Source organism: Microtus ochrogaster, unplaced genomic scaffold (genome assembly GCF_000317375.1).
Source record: "Microtus ochrogaster isolate Prairie Vole_2 unplaced genomic scaffold, MicOch1.0 UNK1, whole genome shotgun sequence".
Taxonomy (NCBI): Eukaryota; Metazoa; Chordata; class Mammalia; order Rodentia; family Cricetidae; genus Microtus; species Microtus ochrogaster.
Window position 1 is genome coordinate 4,557,616 of NW_004949099.1, and position 9,305 is coordinate 4,566,920.

Consider the following 9,305-nt stretch of genomic DNA (forward strand, 5'->3'; position numbering starts at 1 on the left):
TCTCTAGCCTGTCTCCCTCTGACCTACAGTGTGCCTTTCTCTAGCCTGTCTCCCTCTGACCTACAGTGTGCCTTCCTCTCTCTAGCCTGTCTCCCACTGGCCAAGCCCAGGTGGAAATTCAGGACCTGGGGAGCAAGTTGATGACCCACAAGGTAGCTCCCCTCATGGGCACAGAGCCAGGAGGGAGGGAGAACGGGTTGAAGGGGGTTGGACACAATTCAGGACAACTGTGCGCTAGGCCCCAGGCTACCTGGGCAGAGCACTCGTCTCTGTCCTGAGGCTCAGATGGAGGGAGATACAGTCAGTATTACAGAGGTATTGAACTGGACGGAGGGAGGGAGGGAGATACAGTATCCCAGAGGATACTGGACAGACAGGGGGAGAAACAGTTTCACAGAGGTATTGAACTGGATGGATGGAGGGAGATACAGGAGGCATTGAGCCAGATAGATGGACAGAGGGAGATACAGTCAGTATTACAGAGGTATTGAACTGGACGGAGGGAGGGAGGGAGATACAGTATCCCAGAGGATACTGGACAGACAGGGGGAGAAACAGTTTCACAGAGGTATTGAACTGGATGGATGGAGGGAGATACAGGAGGCATTGAGCCAGATAGATGGACAGAGGGAGATACAGTCAGTATCACAGAGGCCTTGAACTCTCACCAGTGAAAACAGCAGATGGAGCCCTGTAGAATAATCTGGTAAGGAGACCTGAGTTTCTGCTGTACTTGCTGAGTGTGGTCGTGTACATACTAGGTTTCAGAGTGATTGTTAAATCATAACTAGGCTCAAACACATCCTTGTTTGATGAGAGGGCAGGTGGGTGTGGTGGACAAGGGCAAACACTGGAGTTTGATTCGCTCAACCTTTGAAGTGTTGGTTGTTTGACATGCAGTCAGATGGTGTGGGGAAGAACCACGCCCCTTCTGGTGATGGTGCCAGCGGTAGGTGGTGCTGTGTTCAGTGCTTCTCCTGGATCTGCAGAGCATACATCTTGAGTGAATGCTTTCAGCAGACTGAGAAAGTTGCAGCCAGATCAGATGGTCAACAGAACCCAAACAGCAACCACGGCTTCCCTTGCTGTGACTGAGACTTGGGAGGTCTCTTCTGGATCCAGCCTGTTGTCTAGACCAGTGGGTTCTCAGCATGTGGGTCACAACCCCTCTGTGGCTGCAAATCAGATATCCTGAGATGGTTATGATTCGTAGCTGGGAGCATTACAGTTATGAAGTGGTAGTGAAACGTGATGGTTGGGGTCGGCACAGCATGGATGGTACTAAAGGGCCGCAGCTCAGCAAGGCTGAGAACCACTGCTCTAGACACTGTTGTCACTGCTTGCTGTGATCCGATTCAGAAACGGTCTTTCTGTTGCTGCACAGAACAAGAAAGTCCAAAACTATGATGTTTCTGAATCCCAACAGCTCCTGAGCCCCTCTTCACAGTCTTTCATGTGCCCAGGTTGCCCGGGTGCTGAGTGACGCTTGAACAGTCTACACTGAATTCTTGGGTGACCGTCCCTGTGGCTAGAGGAGAGTCTGTTTAGGTGGTTGCTCTGGGTTGGTCGCCATCAGCTCCCAGTGTGGCCCGGCCTTTGCTCCTTGTCTTCAAGGCTGTCTCGTCTCCATGCGGAGCTGCTTGGCCACTGCACTGTGCACCCTTAGCAGTGCCTGGGCCAAGGGCATTGGTGTATTGTAAATTGGTCCTGTCTTTGTGACTCATTTTGAATTTGAATTAGAAAGTTGCCCACGTTTGCTTTGTGTCTAGCCTTATCTCCATAGTCTACATAGTGACATAAAGGAGTAACAGTTCCTCTTTCAGAAATGATTGCTTCATTCAACCTTCAGTAATCATATTTTACATAAAATAATTAATTGTCTTAATTATTTTAAATTGTTAAGATACCATGGCCAAGGCAATTTTAAGAGTTTATTTGGAGCTTACAGCTTTAGTAAGTTAAAGTCCGTGACCATCATGGCAGGTAGCATGGCAGCAGGCAGGACACGCGGTCCTGGGGCAGTACGTGAGAACATACACCTTGATCAAGCGGGAGACAGAGCTAGTTGGGAATGGCGTGAGCTTTTGAAACCTCAAAGCCCGCCCCCAGTGACACACGTCTGCCAACAAGGACACAGCTCCTACGAGCCAAGTGTTCCAATGTGTGAACCCTTGGGGCCATTCTCGTTCAAACCACCACACAGTAAGTCATTAGCAAAAAAAGAAACGCATATTAAAGTGTGTGACACAGTCACGTTTATTAAGAATGTGTTCCAGTAGCAAACAGCAGCTTCAACAAAGCAAAAGCCAATTTTCTATTGCACCAGCCTGACAGTCGGCATCTTCCATGCGTCCAACTGATAGCCTCACTGTGGTTTGCTGTGCTGTAGGCTCTGACCATCCACTGACAGCCTCTCCGTGGTTTGCTGTATTATAGGCTCTGACCATCCACTGAGCTTCACAGTGGTTTGCTATGCCGTAGGCTCTGACCATCCATAGCAAAGAGGAAGAAATGAGCTTCGTAAGGCTTCTTTACCCTCCTAGGCCTATGGTTTCTGAACAGGAGTTTAAAAAAAAAAAAAAAAAAACCTCACAGAGATCTGCCTGCCTCTGCCTCCTGAGTGCTGGGATTAAAAGCATGCGCCACCACTGCCCAGCAACTTCCAAAATTTGATGCCCTCCATCTCAGCCAAGCTCTCTTTGTAGTGGGAGGGATAGGACAGAGACCATTGAGTCAGGAGGCCAAGCATCCTTGGGGCTGCTGTTGAAGGAGGAACAAGAGATAAGGTGTCAAAGTCAAGGTGTCACCTGAGGTCTGGATGAAGCAGAGGTGACAGGTGAACTGGGGTGTGGGACCTCAGGATAGCCTGAGCACCTTCGTTACTTAGTGCTCAGCCCGTGTAGATCTGCAGTGCGGAGGTAGGAAAGGGGATGCAGGGGATACAGGAGTCCCAGAGAAGGTTGCAGAGACCTGGGAGGGTGTGGGAAGGGCGGTAATCAGTGCCTGCGGTTACTGAAATTGAAAGAGCTGAGTTGCCCTCTTCCAGGTGTCTGCTGACTTCAGAATGGGCTCTTGGACGAGGCAAGTGGGAGGGCTGGGGGAGGGGCCTGAGCGGAACCTTAGGGGACTGGGAGCAGCAGGTAGCAAGTAGCTCCCCCAGAGGAGAGGAGGAGAGGAGGACGGGACTGAAGCAAGGCCAGGAAACCCTGTCCCTTCTGGATCAGTGCTCCGCCCAGCCGGAGCTGAGCTGGGATACACAGGAGGAAGCACCGCCAGGGACCCAGCTGTAGTTTCTACTGGTGCTGTGGCTGCTCACGAGTTTTGTTTGCAAAGTGGGATATTTTCCCCGTTGAGACCAAGTCTTACACGGTAAAGTTTTAAAAAGGGGAGGGGGAAGAGGGAAATGAAATAAGGGAAATGGCTCAGTGGATGAAGGCGCCCGCAGCCGAGCCTGCAGCCCGAGAGAACCAACTCCCCCAGGTTCTCTGACCTGCACGCATGCGCTGCACCCCCTTTAAATAAATAGATGAACACTAATACATTTTTAAAAATAATCTTAAGAGGCAGGAGATAAAGCTCAGCGTTGCGTGCTTGCTTAGTTTGTGTGAAATGTTAGATTCTGTCCCCAGTTCTGCTAAAATAAAGCCCACAGCCGTGTCTCGTAAGCACGCCAGCTGAATCCATTTTGTTAACTGCTCCTCCCTTTGCCCCAGCCTGACTTTTGATTATTAGCATGTGGTTATTCTGCTGTGGCTGTTTGTTTAGGTAAAATTCATCCTCTAGCTCTCGGTCATTGTGCTTGCTAGTTTAATATCAACACGATGCAAGCTAGAGTTGTGAGGGAAGAGGGAACCTCAACTGACAAAATGCCCCATCAAGGATGGCCTGCGGGCAAGCCTGTGGTGCGTTTTCTTGATTGACAGTTGATGTGGGAGGACCCAGCTCACTGGGGGAGGGGTCACCCCTTGGCTAGTGATCTTAAACCAGGAGGAGCAAGCCAGTAAGCAAGCAGCGGAAATCCTAACTAAGACATAAATTGGTACTAGGTCATGGGGTATTGCTGTGACAGACCTGACCATGTGGTTCTGGTTCTTGGTTTTTGAAGCACTATGGTGGCATTTGAACTTTGGGCTGGAAGAAGCTGTTGAGTGTTGAGAGCACAGTGGGATGCTCTGTGGGAGTGCAAATGGCAGAAGCCCAGTTTGGGAGGTTTCAGAGGGAAGTTTGAGAGTTTTTCAAAGACTTTACCATGCGATTTTTTTTCCTTTAAGAATTAGAAGTTCTGGTTGTTTGGGGCTGAAGAATAGACCATGATTAACAAGATGCCATCACCGCTAAAATGAAACTTTGGCTTTTCTGGGACAGTTGGTGCTGGTCAGCTGGTGCAGAAGAATCTGCTGTGGCTAAGACAGGACGGGCATCCCTGAGGTGAACTCTCGGAGTATTTCCTCAGGGTCAGCACACAGAAGCTGTGGTCCAGAGAGGGCCAAGGCTACCTTGTATTGGCGATGTGTATGAATTCCCCAGCTGGTACTGGTTTTGAAGGCATGTGGGAGTCATGGAGAGCAGCTGGGGCTCGCCACCATGAGAGGCTGCCGGGGTGGGGGGTGGGGGCGGCACTGGTGAATGGCAGCCTCGGTAGCAGTGACAACCCCAGAACTGAGAGGGTCATGGAGAGAGGCTGAGGCTTGGCATCATTTGGCAGGGTCCGTCACTGAAGGGAGCCCAGAAGAGGTTACTGGTGAAGGTAAAGCCAGGGTGTAGTGGGGACGCAAGCATTTTGAGATGCTAGGGCCGTGAAACAACTGCCAAGGACAGCAGCGGCTGTGGAGTGGAGACAAGCTGTGTATACTGTGGCAAGACCTTTGGCGCCTAGAGATGGAAGCCTCCCATCTGCCGCCGAGCTTTACGCTGTGGGAATCTGGTTTGCTTTGATCTGATTGTTTCCCTCTTGGAGTAAGAAAGGAAGAAGTTTTATTTTACAGAAGCCCGCAGTTAAGAGACTTTGAACTTTGAAGGCGCTATTGGATATTTTAGAGAGCTTTGGATATTTTAAAGAGACTGGATGCTTAAAGTGTTTGAATTTTTAAAGGTTGGAATACTTTGTATTGTCCTAGTAATTTTTTTTTTTTTTTTTAATTTTCAAGACAGGGTTTCTCCGTAGCTTTTGGTTCCTGTCCTGGAACTAGCTCTTGTAGACCAGGCTGGCCTCGAACTCACAGAGATCCGCCTGCCTCTGCCTCCCGAGTGCTGGGATTAAAGGCGTGCGCCACCACCGCCCAGCTCCTAGTAATGTTAATAGACCATCTTGGTGAGAACTGATAAAGGTTCTGATTAAGTGGTGATGGGTTTGAGTATCGAGTTGACAAGGGGTCAACTATTCTGTCTTGTTCATTATGTTACCTTAATTGAGAAAGTGCCCCCATCTGATTGGCCTGTAAGCCTTCGATACGTCTCGATTCGATTGATGATGTGTGTGGGCCCATAAGTCGAACTACCTCTGTGCCCGTGATCCTGGACGGTGTTAAGAAAGCAGGCTTGGGTGGCACACGCCTTTAATCCCAGCACTCGGGAGGCAGAGGCAGGCAGATCTCTGTGAGTTCGAGATCAGCCTGGTCTACAAGAGCTAGTTCCAGGACAGGCTCCAAAGCCACAGAGAAACCCTGTCTCGAAAAAAAAATACTGTAGTAATATGAGTGGCGGGGCTGCATCCCCAGCACCCCCGCCGCCTGGCTAGCTTATGCCCCGAAATAACAACACACAAACTGTATTCATTTAAAAGCTGCTTGGCCCATTAGCTTTAGCCCTTACTGGCTAATTCTGATATCCCGATCAACCCATCTCTAGTAAACTGTGTAGCACCAGTCTTACCGGGAAAGATTCAGCATGTCTGACCTGGTGGCTTGCTTCATCGTGTGTGTCTGCCTCAAGAGAGCAGAGCTATCACGTCTGCCCGGGAGAGGGGAGCACGGCATCTCTGAGCTCACTTCCTCTTCCTCCCAGCATTCTGTTCTGTTTACTCCACCCACCTATGTTCTAACCTATCAGGGCAAGCAGTTTCTTTATTTAATTAACCAATGACCTTCCTCCATCAAAAACAAAACAAAACAAAAAACAAAAAAAAAAAAAAAGCAGGCTTGGTGGGCCATGGGGAGCCAGGCAGTAAGCAGCATCCTCCATGGCCTCTGCATCAGTTCCTGCCTTTGCCCCCTGCCCTGACTTTCCTGGATGATGGACCACAAGCTGTGAATGAAATAACCCCTTTCCTCCCCCAGTTGCTTTTGGTCTTGGTGTTTGCACAGAAATGGAAACTCTAAGACGCTCATCTCACTTGGTCTTTGTTCACTCTTTCCTCTTGTGTTAATTACGTCTGTTGTGATTAAAAATACCATGACGGAGGCAATCTACAGAGGAGGGAGTTTTTGAGTTTATACATCCAGACAGAGCCCACCCTGGTGGGGAAAACCAAGGCAGAGGCAGCAGACATGGCAGCTGGCGCACAAACAGTCCACAGGTGTGTTAAGTCTTTGCTATTATGTTTCTTGTTGACTGGGACACAATGCACACACCATAGAACTTGCAGTCAGGACACTTAAGAGGACAGTTCCCTAGCTGTAGGCATTTTACAGTCACTCACCTCTCTACCTCGCCCCGGAACCCCGCCCCCAACCTCTTCCACCTCCCCACTGTCTACTCCCATTGCCCACACTGTCTACCATCGCCACCCATTTCCTCCATCCACCCCTACCGTCCATCTCCCCACCATCCACCATGGTCCACCCCCTCGACCCCCACCTTCTACTCCCACTCCCATCCATGTCCAGGAATATTTCATGTGCTATCTTTATTCAAGTGCTGGCTTTGCTTCTGGAGGGGCTTTTAAAACAGAGGATTCCTTGGTTACTATGCAGCTGTGCACACTGTGGGTCTGGCTGTCTCCGGCACCTGTCACTTTCAAGTCCCTGTACCATGCTGCCTGTAAGTGGTTTCAGGGAAACTGGCCGTTCTGTGCTGATGGTGTTTTGTGCACTTTGGCTTGCGGCTCTCTGAGCTTCTGGGCTCTGTGGGTTTATGCTATGTGGGCACACATGTACACCACCCATGCAGTGGAGTACAGAGCACACAGACCAGTGAGTGGTCACACCTCCACAGCAAGGGGGATCTGGGAATCAGCGGAGGTGGCCCCGAGAGAAAACACACCCCATGAGTTTATTTCCATACAACATAACATACAAATGACTGTACTAACTGGAGGCTCGCAGTGGTCAGAGATAGGACAGACAGGCTCATCACAGGTACAGGAGGCTTCCGGTGGAAAGGGGGGGAGTTTTCTTCCCAAAGGTGGTGTTTTGTGAGTGAGCACATCAGTCCTTTTAAGTCTGGAACTGAAATGTCCGTTGGCATTATGAGTAGGAGTTTGCACAGCTAACCAGCAGGGGGAGCTCTTTTCACTGCTGTGGCTGGTTGGCCTTGTCCAAAGACTAAAGCCTGAGGCTAGCCTCTGTGCAGCTGAGGATGGCTCTGGAGGCTGTTCAGTAAGTGCCAGCTGGTCCAGTGGGGACAACAGTGGAACTGGAAGGCACAGAGGTGTCAGGCTTTAGTACTGAAGCCTCTGAATCTGTTTTTGTGGTGTGTGTGTGTGTCTATGCATGCACACCTCTTCCACCCAACTTTTCCCTCTGTGTTAGGTGCTCACTATTGTTTGGTGTGGTCAAGGTCATGCACAGGTCATTTTAAACTCTCCTCAGAAGTGAAGGGTCCAGCCAGTTTATCATGTGAGACTGGGAGAATATTCCCGGCCTGGAGCACTCTAGACTGCCTGGTCGGAGACCTCTGTGCTGGAGTCATGGCTTTTCTGCTGCCTGAGCACGGCTACCCTGAGGCCAGCATTGGCTCCTTTGTGCTTTGGAACTCTACCCTGATTAGCTCAACTCCACTGTGTCGGCTCTTTCCCCCATTACCCACACTCTTCAGGAAGGGAAGGATCTACTCTTGTATTTTTTCAAAAGAAAATTGGCTTCCTCACTATATGAAAAGAAGTAAAGATACAGCATTTGGACTTAAACACAGGCAGGGCTGAGCAGTGGAGGTTTAGTATGGAGCCCAGGTTAAGATGTGAGGAACCTGCCCTCCTGCTGGAGCCCCTTCTCTGTGTGTGCCCCTCCTGCCAAGGTGTCAGGAGTAGCTCTGCTATGCGTTTGTTGACTTCATGACCTTAGACTCAGTTTATCATCTATGAAGTGAATGTCAGGCTGCCCAGCCACCTCTGAAAGTTGAAGCTCAAATAGAGAGTAAGTTCAGTGAGGTGGGCCTTCCACGTCTTCTCTCCCTCCTGTCTTTTTATCCCAGAGAAGTGATTTCCGGGGAGAGGCAGTTTTGTTCCACAGTCATTCGGCAATGCCCAGAAATGGATTTCTGTATAAGAGTAGGTAAGACAGTGGATGTGCGTGGGCTGGGACACACTCAGACCATGGGCAGTGTCACCCCTGTCCTTCCCTGTGATGCAGACTGCACTTCCCACTCTGCCACTGGCTTCAGTGGTGGTTAGTCCTGTGGGGACATGTTTATGACCACCTTAGGGGTCAGGTTGTTTTGTTACTATGTGTGCATCTGTGCACATGTGCGTGTGCACGTTTGTCTTATGGAGATAGTTATGATTTTGCTTCTCATTTTTGTTATAATGGTGGCTGTGACCCAAAATTCCTAATATTTTGTCATTCTTGAATTATTGAAAAGAGCCGGTTTGCTTTGTTTGTAATGTGTTCACTGCTGCCTGCTACGACTTGACTGGCAGTTCTGCATGGCTGCTCTGTAGATGTGTATCCTAGCAACTCTGACCAAGCCTGGAAGACAGTGATGTGCCCCTCTGCTGGGGTCCAAAACAGCTGCGTATTGTTGAGACTGGGAGGTTCTTTGCCTACGGAACTCCAAGGGCTTGAAGACCGACTCGCAGGAGTCTATGGAGCCCCACTTTCTTCTGTTATAGTGGGGCTCCCCACCCGCTTCACTGGTGTTTTCATGCTTGACTACATGAAATCATTTAAATAGCATCATCTGAAAAAACTTCTGTTGCTTGCACCATCCCTTCTACCTTGCGCTTCTGTCCCCATCTGTGCTCTCACCGCCACGTGCTCATCTACAGTGCTGTCTTTTTTCTCTGTCTTCAAAGAGCTAGGTTTGCCGGGCGGTGGTGGCGCACGCCTTTAATCTCAGCACTCGGGAGGCAGAGGCAGGGGGATCTCTGTGAGTTCGAGACCAGCCTGGTCTACAGAGCTAGTTCCAGGACAGGCTCCAAAAGCCACAGA